This window comes from Zonotrichia albicollis, chromosome 11, assembly GCF_047830755.1.
Source record: "Zonotrichia albicollis isolate bZonAlb1 chromosome 11, bZonAlb1.hap1, whole genome shotgun sequence".
Taxonomy (NCBI): Eukaryota; Metazoa; Chordata; class Aves; order Passeriformes; family Passerellidae; genus Zonotrichia; species Zonotrichia albicollis.
The window spans coordinates 4,565,617-4,578,074 of NC_133829.1; the positions used below are offsets into that span (position 1 = coordinate 4,565,617).

The following is a 12,458-nucleotide window of genomic DNA, read 5'->3' on the forward strand; positions in this document are numbered from 1 at the left end:
GTTATCTTTGACCTCTTTCCCAGGCAGCACTTGGGGAGAACACCACATGAGGGGCTCCATCTATTCTGCTGGCCTTTGCTGGCCTTCTATTCCCACTTTCTTATTTTTAACAGTTTCATTGTAAATTAGTAAAGCATTAGAACATTAGCTTATATTGTACTGCAAAGCCTATTCCAGTAAACCTGTCAAAATTGGCATCATTAATAATAATACTTAGCACTTACATACTGCTTTACATTTTCAGAGCACCATAGACATTAACTTAATTAACAAGTGACAGTTTCACAAGTAGAAGCTCTCCTTGCAGCAGCAGCCTGTGCCTGAATTTCTCACAAAATCTCAAACTCTGCATTAATCCACTTGTCTTTCATCCTTCTGAAAAGATTATCTTCCTTTTTATTCGCCTACTTTAGATATACACACACATGCTTTTAAAAACCAAGCTATTAAAAATATTCAGGTGGAAGAACACTGACTTAACACAAGCTAATTAGAAAATCCACATTACCCTACTTTTCAGCCTAAATTACTCAAAAATCAGAGCTCTATAAAGCACATGTCTGAACAGAATAGGGCTCTAAATTGGTGTAAAGTGTACTTAATATTGATTGCTCTGCAATTTCCAAAACTGTTCAGAAATAGAGAGAGACATCATTAGGTTTTATTTGAATTTTTCCTTCAGGTTTAAAAAAGAAAGATGGCAAAAAAATCAATACAGCTACAGAAGTAAAGTAAGGGAAACCCTGTCTCTGGCAATTTGCAGGGCAAATTCACTGGGGAGCTCAGCCCTTCTTAGGCCCACATTTCAGAGGTCTGCAGAGCCATAACTAATTTCCAAAGCTGAAGTTCAGGCATGATTGTGTCACATCTGCCTTGTTTTCTACTTGTAGCCCACCAAGGAAACCCAGGACACCAAAAGGACACCGTTGTACCAGACTGAAATCCCTGCTTGGCCCACTGATGATGGGAGGGCCTTACTCACTTTGCCCTTCATCACAAAGCTTCAGCTTACAAAGGCAAAGGGAGAACTTGATCATCTTCCCCAAAAAAACCTTTTCCTGAATCACTTATGAACACAATAGCCCACAAGCTGTGTGGGTGGCAGATACCCTTCCTGTCAGGGTGAGCCACACAGCTCAGTGCCACAGGGCCACCACAGACACTATCACGGCCACAATACCAGGCCAAGCAGAAAACACAACCCAAAGACTTGTGCAAGAGGACAAATAAATGTTCACCTTGAAAACACAGAGGTTGTTGTCTCTGCCCTGCCAGGGCCACCAACAACCCCATCCCCAACAGCTGGGCACCAGCTTTAACCCCCCACCAGTGCTCACTAAAGCACTTTGCACAACCAAAAATTAATATCTCAAGGGTAGGAGCACCCAGAGCTGCTGTTGGCTTTGGGAAAGCACTCAGCACCCTCAGCCTGGCACATTCAGCCCCTCACACAACCAAGAGGTACAAAAAGTCTTTGCAGACTCTGGTTTACTCACGTTTGGTGCATCTCTCCATGGAGGGAACCAGGCCTTGCAGGAAGGGCTGCTCTGAACTGCTCATAGTTCCTCCTTAGCCCCAAGAAGCTCCTGCTGCAACCCCACAGATGCCCACACTCATGAGGGAACACCACAATCCCTCCTCCAGCAGCCAAACCCTCCTGGTGCTCATTTCACCTCCTTTATGGTCGGCCAGGGTGGGGTCACAGCTAAAAACTTGCAATCCCACCCACATGACAGCTGTGGGAGCAGGAAAGGATGTTCCCAATTGCTTTTGGTCCCACCATACTGCATTATCTTGGTGTGGACACTCCCAGCTCCTGGAGTCAAGAGGTCTGTGTGTTTATAGTCCAGTTCATGCCCTTGGTGGCTGCTTGAAAAAATCATTTCTCTCTAAAAACACACAGGTCCTACCAGAGGGGAAAAAAATAAAAAGAAAGCATTACATGCGCCTTTTCATTTTTTACACACCCAAACCCCAGTGTGGGGTCATTTCCCCTTCCCACAAAGTGCCCTCATGTGATTGAAAAGCAGTTTCTCCATGCAGCACAACTGCTCTGTGGAATTAAGGACGTTAATTTATAGCATGATATTCACATTGGGAAGGATGTTGCTTTTCAGCCTCCTCTTGGGTAAAAGGTGGCACTGTCCTGCATCTGCTCCAAGGGTGACAGGCAGGAGCTCCACAGCACCAGGGAAATTGCTGTGAGATTTTACCAGTGCTGCTTCCCACTGGACAAACTCTGAAAATCAGCACTGCTCCACAAAAGGTGATGGAAACAACAATACAGGCTGTTTCTTCAAACAAATCCATTGCTTAAAGAATGTGTTACAATATCTAAATGTCTGCTAAAGTGATTGTTCTATATCCAAAGGCAGGTTATGCTGTTGTTTGACTGCAGTATGTTTATGCACAAATTTGCACACAGAAAAGCAAACTTATTCAGCTGGGACAAGGGATTCCAAACCAACCTGAACTACCACACCAGTGCACAGTGGTGCAATAATTCAGAATTTCCCTTTCTCTCATAGCTTAAACACTGGCGACGCTCCTATCAGAGCATTAAATATCTGCTGTAAGCCTCTGTTTAGCAGGAAGATTACATCCCCCAGATTTCACAGTTCAAAAGTTTATACTGTCCTGAGCTATTTATAGACTGCTGACACTGCCTCTTCTTCAGTGCAAATATCCTGGGGAAAAAATAATAATAATGATAAGTTTGAGCTGGTTTGAAAAAGGTTTTCAAAGAGTTGTTTTCTGATTAACTCTCAGTTCTGCATCAGAAACTTGTCTTTGCTGGCTTGGGGTTTGTCATTAAGTATTCTTCTGACCTTCCATTACACTTGACACTTTGAAAAGAAAGTTAAAATTTAGAAGTGGATAATCAATAATAAAATCAACATGTCCTTTGCTTCTAGTTAATCATTTACTCAGAAGGAACAGAAATAGCATTTGGGAAAGAAAAAACAAATTAAGGAATCCACAGGTTAAAAATTATTTTTGCTATAACAGAGCCATCATTAATAGAATGACCACTTCATCCTGTACTCCTGTACATCCATATATTTAGTTTTCACTTCCCATTGTACAGCTTTTCTCTAGGTTTTTCAGCACATAAATCCCTCAAACTCTCTCTTGATGCAGGACTGCTTTCAAAACCAAAAATAGATATTTTTATGTCATCTCCATATATCCAGTTCCAGAGAGATAAGACTCAGACCTTGGTCTAATCCCATTTACACAGATCAAAATCAGAATTCATTCCACTGGAGTGAGCAGTGTGGCACTGCTGAAAACCTGCCCTGCTTCTTACTTTTGGCAGTTTTGTGTGCAATGCTTTTAGCACATCTGTGAGCCAACTGATTTGAATGTGTTCTTTAATTAGAGCTCTGTTTTAAAAATCAGGTGGCACTCATGCTTGTGATGCTCTCTGCCCTGCCAGTGCTCTCAGGTCAACGTCCTTCACACCCAGCCTGACCCTGCCCTGATCTGGGGCTGGCAGGATCACACTGATTTGCCTTTTCATTCCTCAGTGCAAATTATCAGGTTCCTATTTTATGGTTGTAGTGAAAACGGATGACGTAAAGGGAAAAGTTTTGGAACCAATCAGATGCTTCCAGGGATGGTGATCCCACCACTTCCCTGGGCAGCCTATTCCAGTGCTTAACAACTATTTCAGGGAAGAAATTTTTCCTACTATCCAACCTAAACCTCCCCTGGTACAACTTGAGATCATTTCCTCTTGTCCTGTCAGTTCTTACTTACTCTTCTTTCTTCCCACCTGGCTACACCTTCCTGTCAGGATTATTGTGTGATTTCTTCTGTGCAAACCTCAAAGCATTTCTCAATATCAATACTTGCTCTAGTTACCTGTAACCATCTTTCAACTTCCAGAAATATATTCAGGAGTGATATTAAGTATTTCATAAAACTGTAGCAAAGAGCTGCTTGTAGACTTTGGGTGACCTGCTGCTTATTCTGAGGTGAGAGGAAATTCTTCAAGGGTGTATTAATTTCAAAATAATTTTAAAGAAGTCTTGTGTTTGTTGGATATCTGCTTTGCCCAGCTGAAAATCAAGGCCAGGATGACAGTCATTATACTATAACTTGAATTCACCATCCTCCCTGCACACAACACACACAGCATGATTCAAGGTTAAGCATAGAATATCAAAAGACTCAGAACATGGACAATTTTAATGGTAAAGGAACCTTGACTTTTACTGATTATATTAGTTCAACTAAAATTGACCTTCAATATATGAAGATTTCATTTTCACAAATACATGGTATGACTGATGCCTTTTATTAGGCTTACAAAAAATTAATCAGAACTGAAGCTTTCAAGGCCACAATCTCTTTTTTCAGTTCAAGTTACAGATAACGGAAGGAGAGACATAGTTATGAGATCTTAAAAGCTAAACTGATCTTTTTTGTTTGTTTGTTTCATAATAAAAGGCAATAGCATTGCTATTTATCAGGTCCTGCAAGCTGGCATTGCTGCTAAATAACAACAGGCCACTTCCCAGCATTATCTCCAGAGTTGTTGCTTCTGCATATTTATCCAGTTAATGGGATGGATTTATTACAAGTGTTGGATAATTTGGACCCAGCCTACACTGATGTATTTTATGGCATGTGGTCAACCCAGCTATTATGGCCTGGGTCTGCAACTGCTCTGTAAACTGGAGCACGCAGTCATTAAAATGAATGAGCACAAGTGTTTGCTATGCTGGTTTTAATTATATGTTTATCTCTTTTCTCTTTTAAACTTCCATTTTATTTATACCACATGTGGTCACATATGGGCTGTAGATGTCATCTTAGGGGGTTTAGGAAAACCATAGGCAAGCAGTTTCCCTTATTTAGAAGGGTTTAACTCACCTCCTTAACAGCAATTATAGGGTTATGTATCTTAATTTAGATACATATTCCTGATTTTTAGTGATGCTCAGTATCCAGAGATAAGGGGAAAGGAGCAAATTTCATCCTGTGGAACATTGGTTTTGAGAGGGAATGTTTTAATGCTTATAGAATCATAGAATTCTTGGGGTTGGAAAAGACCTCTAAGATCATCAAGTTCAATCATTATCACAGGTTAAACACAGATTTATTATAGATGTTTACATTATGACTTGGACATTTGGTGAAGAAGTTTTCTTAGTAACCTCTATAGAACGAAAATCCTGGAGAATGAAATTAATCAAACTATTTGTATGACATATAATAGTTTTAAATTGTAGTTTAAAGCACAAATAAATGGTGCTTTCATGGCTCAGTGTTGTTTTCTGGAAGTTATCCCATGTGGATAAATATAATTTCTTTTCACATTCATGAAAATTAGTGTGAAAATGTAGTACAGGTGTTGGAGGGCATCTCTGATGGCACAATTCCACCAAAAGAATGCACTGAAAAGACACAGATTCCATGTTATGGTGCAAGAAATCCAGAGAAATGGACTTGCTCTGCAGGACATTGAGATCCTGTTAGGTCTGTGATTTATACCATGAAAATCCTTTGACTTACTTGTTGGCTTATGGGTTTACTTTTCATGTGATTTTATTGGTGGAAATGGGCCAGGAAAACCAAAAGCGGATGGAAAACTCACTTTCAGAGAGTTGTACAGCCTGGAAATTTACTTCCCAGGAATGTTAATATCAGAGCACACAGTCATCTAAGCTCTTATAAAGATCAGACCTTGTTTTAGACCTTATAACTCCTTTGGACAATGAGGAGTCAAAGAGAGTAATGTCCAGATGTGTGAAAATTAGCAAACACATTACTTTCTTCATTGGGTGAGCTATCTATTCCCCACATTGGCTCAAGGCCTGTATCTTTCACATGACAGAATGTGAACAATTTATGCATTTAGCTAAATCTGCTTAACCTGGGTCAAACTACACCCATGTTGGAGCTCTGCCATCATAAGTGAAAAAGAATTATAGATCTGATGGTACAAGTTCTGATGAAGGAGAAACAGTGACACTGGGCTGATCAACAGTTTAACTATGACACAAAAGGCTCCCTCTGAGGACAGGATCAGGTCTATTGAAATGATCAATTTAAGTTTTAAATTATACTTTTAATTATTTAAAATAGAACGTCAGCAGAGCTAGGGAAAAAAAATCCCTTTGTGTCAAGCAGTAATTACATCTGACTTTTCCACCAAAAACTCTAAGTGCTGTAGAACTGCATTAAAACTGCTTAAATGTAGAAGGTCCTTTCTTTTGCATAGTTGAGATTGTGCGCTGAACTAGATAGCTTTGTTAGCAGGGCACACGGCTCCTCGTTCCTGGAACCCTGCTTGAACTCTTTGCTTAAATGAATACACTGGTTTTGCTCAGTCATTAGTAGGCACTTACTCATATCAAAATGCACTGCATTTAATTCAGGACAGTTGGCAGCCTCTGCACGAGCGAGACTCCAAAATGAGCCAGCATATGAAGGAGGGGAATGTCTCCAGCTTAGAGCTGGGGTTACCTCTAGGGCAAGGAGGGGATTTTCTCACTCCAGCTGTCTGCTTTGGGACTGCTATTCAGTGCCTGGTACTCTGAGACCTGCAGTCTTGGTGAGGGAAGGGGGAGGAAATATAGAAAAAAGTAAATAGACACTCAAATGCCCACTAGGAGAAAAGAAAATTGTAAATAACACACACGTTAAAAAAAAAATCAGAAATATACCTGCTCATGCATCAATCACCTCCATTTCAGACGTGGTGCCAAACAGAGACGATGAATGAGGGTTCAGCTCAGTTAGGGAGAGTGCAAATATCAACAGCACTAAAGCTACTTTTCAGGTTAGCATAATCTTCTGTCTGCAAACACTGTGTGGTTTATCTGATTTTTTTTTTTTTTGTTGGACAGCTGTGATCTTCTCCTTTCAAAACCTTGTCACTGCCGTTCAGCAGAAATGTAAGTGATATGATTAAGGAACATGGCATCTTGTATAATCGGTCGTAATCATTATCTAGGGGTTTCAGTAACATGACACATGCACAGCAACAGCAGCATCTGCTATGGACTGACAGATATCTCAAGCTCAGGATGATGGAAGCGCACTGAGGGATTTGTAAACTTGTCTTGGCTAATGCCACTACCCTGATGTGAACCTGTTGTTGGCTATGCTGCTTAAAGGCCAAAGATTAAAAGTGTTTTATAAAGTTCATTCTGTGTCTCATGGATCTCCATCTCTGGCTGGTGTGGGATGTGTTACCTTGGCAGACCTTTCCCACTTTCACTGATAGGATGGCACTTTTGGAAGTAGCTGCAAAGAGCAGAACTCTATTTTTGTAGCGTTTCCTCACCATGCACAGGGTTGGTCTTTTACAAACACTCAGCACTGGATTAACTGTGTTTCTAGAGTAGTCAACAAAGTTGAATTTTGTAGGATATACTCTAGTATATGTAGTTTATAAACATGAGGGGACAGATTCCCAACACGTGACTGTGACTTGCGTGAGTGCCACGGTGACTTTGTGCTGGCCGAGCAGCTCCACACCCTCCATCTGAGCTGAAGACCACAGACCATGGTCCTGGGGACAGCAGCCACTTTCTGGAGGCTTCCAGAGGGAGATCTGAAGTCTGTTTCTTCCTGAGCCTGCAGAGACTAAAATCCAGTCTCTCCCTTTCTGCATGTGTCCCCCAACCACTGCGCTATGAAAGGTCTGGGAGAAATGGAGATGAGAGATGTTTTCCATGCCTCCTTGTTGTAAGAGTCTCTGGAAGGCAAATGGCAGTGAGCCAGAAGGAGAACAAGCAAATGAGAATCCTGACAGAAATGGGATATATGCTTGCTTTTTTTTTTTTTTCCCCCTCATGTTTTTGGATTTGGCAAAATTTAGAACAGCTGTAGACTGCATTAATTTGCTCTGAGGTCTGAGTGATTGCCAAGGCCGTGGTTGGGGACATCACTTTTGCACACCAACTGTGGAAATTCATCATTCCTCCATGTCAACATCAGAGGATTAAGACTTGGGCACTGTTCCTTTATTGTGACTCCAATATTTTGGTTGCTTCTAGACAGGATCTTGTATTCAGCCTGCTCCATTCAACTTTTTGTGAACATTACTACAGCTGTACTCCTGGTAGTTACAAGCTACCAGCCAGTGGGCATTCTGAAGTCAGGTTTGTGCTGCAGTGAATCAAACCCCATTTTTATGCAAACACAGCCTTTTATGAAGATAAAGTCCATCTAGACAGGCTGCTGTAATAGTATCATTTATTTTTGTGTGCCATACATCTCAGTTCCAGGGGTCTCAGTACGCAACATTTACAATTTACAGATCCTGAGTAACATTCAAGATTATTCACATTATAAATAATGGCTGTATTTTAAAATGGACAATGTTTAAACAGGTTAAATGCTTGCCAGCATATTATATATGTTATAAATATATAACATTTATTATGTTATATATTTATATATTCATTTTGCTCCTGAGCAGAACTGCAGATCATGTTGCATCAAGCCACGTTAACTAAGAATAACACAACTAATTTTTCCAAATGTATTTATTCCCACTTTGCTTACTTCAGGTTTTATGGACAAGGATTTTTCATAAAATTTTAGAACATTGTGATTCTGATGTTGTTACTCTCATCATGTAGGACTTTATTCCCCAGATTATCTCCTTATGTCAGCTTTTCTGATTATGGGATGGGCTATGCTGATTTATACCATTTGAGAATCTGGACCATTGAGTTCAAGAGGATAACTAATAGAGTCAGGAGCTCATCAAGTTCAGTGATGGCATCAGAATCTGATTCTTCTTGTGTTCAGGAACAAAGGATTGATAACTGATGAAAGGAGAGGCAATTAGTTAACCACATTTATGAAGAAGACAAATACAGAATGCAAATGCACTTGCCTCTTTGAGGCTCCCTCTGCTATTGCCTCATGGAACAAAAAAAAAAATCATTTTCCTTTATTCTCAAATACAAACATATTGAATGATTATTGCCTAATTGCCAGATGACTCTTCCTTCTTGCTTTCTTGCAGGTCAAGGTTTGAAAGAAAAATATGTGTATAGATAAAACAGGCACAGATCAGATGTAAAAATCCACCTGCTTCATTTATTAATGCAACTCTACATGTGAAAATACAGAGTCAGGAATTAGGTAGCATATGAAAGCTGAAAGTACAATTATATAAATTGAAAAAAAAATTTTGAACAGAGATGCGTTTGGGAATTCGAAACAGGGTGAGATTAAACATAATGTAATAAATGGTAGAGAAAACAATTTGACACAACATGGCAGTGATCAGAATTTCAGCTCTTAAAAACTGCATTTTTACTGAGGACTTTGCCACAGGTGAAGTCACGATGGCTGCTCCCACCTTGTGCACGGGCACGGGCAGGTGTTGCTGCCTCCTCTTTGCCTCTGAGACAAACACCTGCTAATATTAGCCACCTCCTCCCCGTCGCCACCAGAAGGAGCTTAGCAGATGATATTTTCATTGGATTGTACAATAATGTGAAGTCTTCCCTAATCTTATTTGGCACATTACCCATTGGATTTATGGAAATCCTCGGTGAGCTCTGACCCGGAGGTGTGGCGGCCGCATAAACTCTGCGCGTGAGCGGTGCCGCCGTGGTCACGAGGAGCGCCCCGGGCTTTACCTACTGCTGAAGTTTTTGGCCAGGCTGACAAGTAACCCTTAAATCCAAAGGGAATGGGGTATAAAAATCAGTCTTCCAAACACTCAGTGCTTCAGCTGATTAGCATGGAGAAAAAGGAATTAATAATGAGGAGAAAAAAAAGATAGCCAGAAACTACAAACACCAGGGAGCCCATTTCAGCGTTGCTTGAAAATAAAGCAACAATAGCAAGACTAGTCGTCTCATTAAATAATAATTTGTTATTTCCCTTAATGCTGCACATGTGCTTTAATGGCTGTGACTTCTTAAGACAGTTCGACTATAATTCCCACATATTTATCAATAGGAAACTTGTATAACTTTTAATGAGTCCTTGAACTGACCACCTGTGAACAAGAGGTACCATAAACCTTGTCTCTTCAAATATGAAAAATAATTTGAGCACAAGTTTTCCTTGATGTGGCTGATCTAAAGTGGGCTGTGAAATTACTGGGAGACAGCTCAAGCCAGTCTCCCTACAAAATTAAGGCATGGCTACTCCTCTCCAATGTCAAGGAGTGGAAGTTGTTCTCATTTCATGCATTTGGAAAATTGCAGGTAATTCGAGAAGAAAAAAAAAACCTGTTTATTAAAGAATGCCTTTTCCATTTGAAATGTGCATTGATACATTTCTTTGTGGTCAGAGTCCAGCCATCAGGAAAAATTTGCAGTTGTTGAAACTAGTCTGATGGTCTTTCATGTCTTCATGTTTTGTGACAAGAGATGAGTATGTGCTTTGAGCAGGATTCTGGACTCAGGGGAATTTCATTTTCGTATGAAATTAAATTCATATAACTTCCTGCACAATTTCAGAAAAAAAATTATGCAATGAATGTCATTTCATTTCAGCTGAACTAGCTTGTAGGTTTTACTAGCTCTATCTACTGTGCTCATGACTGGTTATAAAATGCAATCGTACTTCATTTTATTCTTATTTATGTATCATCTGTCAGATTTTCCTGTTTCACTTTGACTTCACCATTCTGATTAAATGTTAATATTTTGGTTTTAAATTACATATCCTCTGGCATATGATGCCACATGCAGAGGTTTTTTTTCCTGTAGCACTTTAATGAGATGATACCATATCAATATATCTGGAAAGGAAATGGAAGGAAAGGAAAATGTTACATTTTCAACCAGGAATTTTCAAATATATTCAATTTAAAGGATATAAGGTTCTAAACCACAAAATATTCAGATGATGCTTTCAATACAGAAAGTTTTTTTTTCAGCATTTATTGTAAGATAGTTATGTTGATGACTTCAAACGTAAATATTTGCAAGGCATCCATTTTTTTAAAGAGATTTGAAATTCTGCATTTTTGTCCCAAATCAGGAAGAAAAAAAAAAGAAAAAAAAAGGCATTTAATTTCCTGGTTTAAACATAGATTTTCAATTTTTAGCCCACAGGTATGGGACCATCCTGCTAGAACAAAATGCATGTACTGGAACTCCAGTGCCATTTTTGCAAAGACTCTGGATACACTGAAGGCATTTCTCAGCATGATCTGCAAGGGAAAATAGTGAAGAAGCCAGAAAAAAAGGGAAGCAAAACCACCTGCAATGCACCAAGTGTTTTTGCAGAAACAGCAGCATGGCCAAGGTACCTCCATCCCTTCACTCCGATGGCAGTCACATCACAGGTAACACGATGTTTTCCTGCTTTGGGCAGCACTGCAGAGATAACCTCTCCATGACAAACAGATTTTCAGCAATTTTTTCCTGTTTGCTGGCCTGAACCTGAATTTTCTTTGATGTTAAACATAAATATCTGAACATTGCTCCTATTTTCTCCTTGCATAAATAAAGTGTCTGAGGGCAGAGGGGAGAGGTACTCACTGCTGCCTTTCTGTTGTGACAACGTCAAACAAAAGCCATGCTCGGTGTTTTACAGAGGGCCATCTTTGCCTTACAGAAAACGTAATTGCACCCTTTTAAAATATCATCCTGGCACCACAGAGCGTTGGGTGGATGTGTTGAGTGATTTGCTGCACCAGTGGCAGAGTCCTTTGGTTTTCCTGCGGTTCCAATGGTGCTGTGGAAAACTTGGGGCTACACGGCTTTTCTCTTTGTGGAGCTGGTGGTCTCAAAAGGAGCTTGGTGCCTCATTTTTCCATTTGCCATATTAGAATGAATATACAGCAGTACGAACTGCCTCACATTTCCACTCTTCATGTTAAACATAATCTCCCAGCCTGAGTGCTGAATCACATCTCCCAACTATTTCCTGCTCCAACTGTGTCTTCACTTGTGTTGCTTTCATTTACCGTGTCAGCCCGCACCTTTCTTACCAGTGTTGCTTTTCTTCCCCTCCAAACAAATCTATCCCATTCTCTGTGGCAATTTTTGAGCTGTGTGCTCAAGTCAGGGGTTAGACAAACCTTATCAGTATGCATGTGTGTGTATGTGTGTGCACTTGTGTATGTAATTCAGGTATTTTCTCCTACTGAACAGGACAGTTGCATAGGGAAGCTGGTAAAAGCTAGAGTGGAACAACAGCACAATGCACCAAAGGGGGGAACTGAGATTCTTTTTTTTCCCCATAATTTTAGCTGAATGCATCACAAAGTGGCAATTATATGGCACATTTTTCTTCTAAAAAATTGGCCTCGTTGTGCCTCTAGACAACAAAACAGCATGAAGAAACCATACAGGCACAGCTTGGTTCCAAATAACCATGTTTACCTAATATACACAAATATGCCAGGCCTAACTGTATAAATATTGCTGTTCTGACTTATTTCTGGAAGTTTCTAAAACACATAACGTGGTGAGTAGAAAAGAACATTCGCTTTTTATTTTCATTGTAGAAAAAGGAAC

At 40.0% G+C, this 12,458-nt stretch overlaps 2 long non-coding RNA genes across 3 annotated transcripts in view; one reads left to right on the top strand and one right to left on the bottom strand.

Annotated features, from left to right (window-relative positions):
* Positions 1–6,898, bottom strand: part of LOC102069752 (uncharacterized) — an 86,178-nt gene extending 79,280 nt beyond the window's left edge. Inside the window, exon 1 of the long non-coding RNA XR_012582089.1 lies at positions 6,678–6,898. This is a non-coding gene — a long non-coding RNA (uncharacterized LOC102069752). The remainder of the gene's footprint in view (positions 1–6,677) is intronic.
* LOC106629238 (uncharacterized) overlaps positions 1–12,458 on the top strand; it is a 62,916-nt gene that overhangs the window by 13,523 nt on the left and 36,935 nt on the right. The window contains exons 2-3 of one of the 2 annotated variants that reach the window (XR_003379403.2): positions 6,861–6,908; positions 11,042–11,281. This is a non-coding gene — a long non-coding RNA (uncharacterized LOC106629238). The remainder of the gene's footprint in view (positions 1–6,860; positions 6,909–11,041; positions 11,282–12,458) is intronic. The other variant, XR_003379405.2, reaches the window with a different exon arrangement.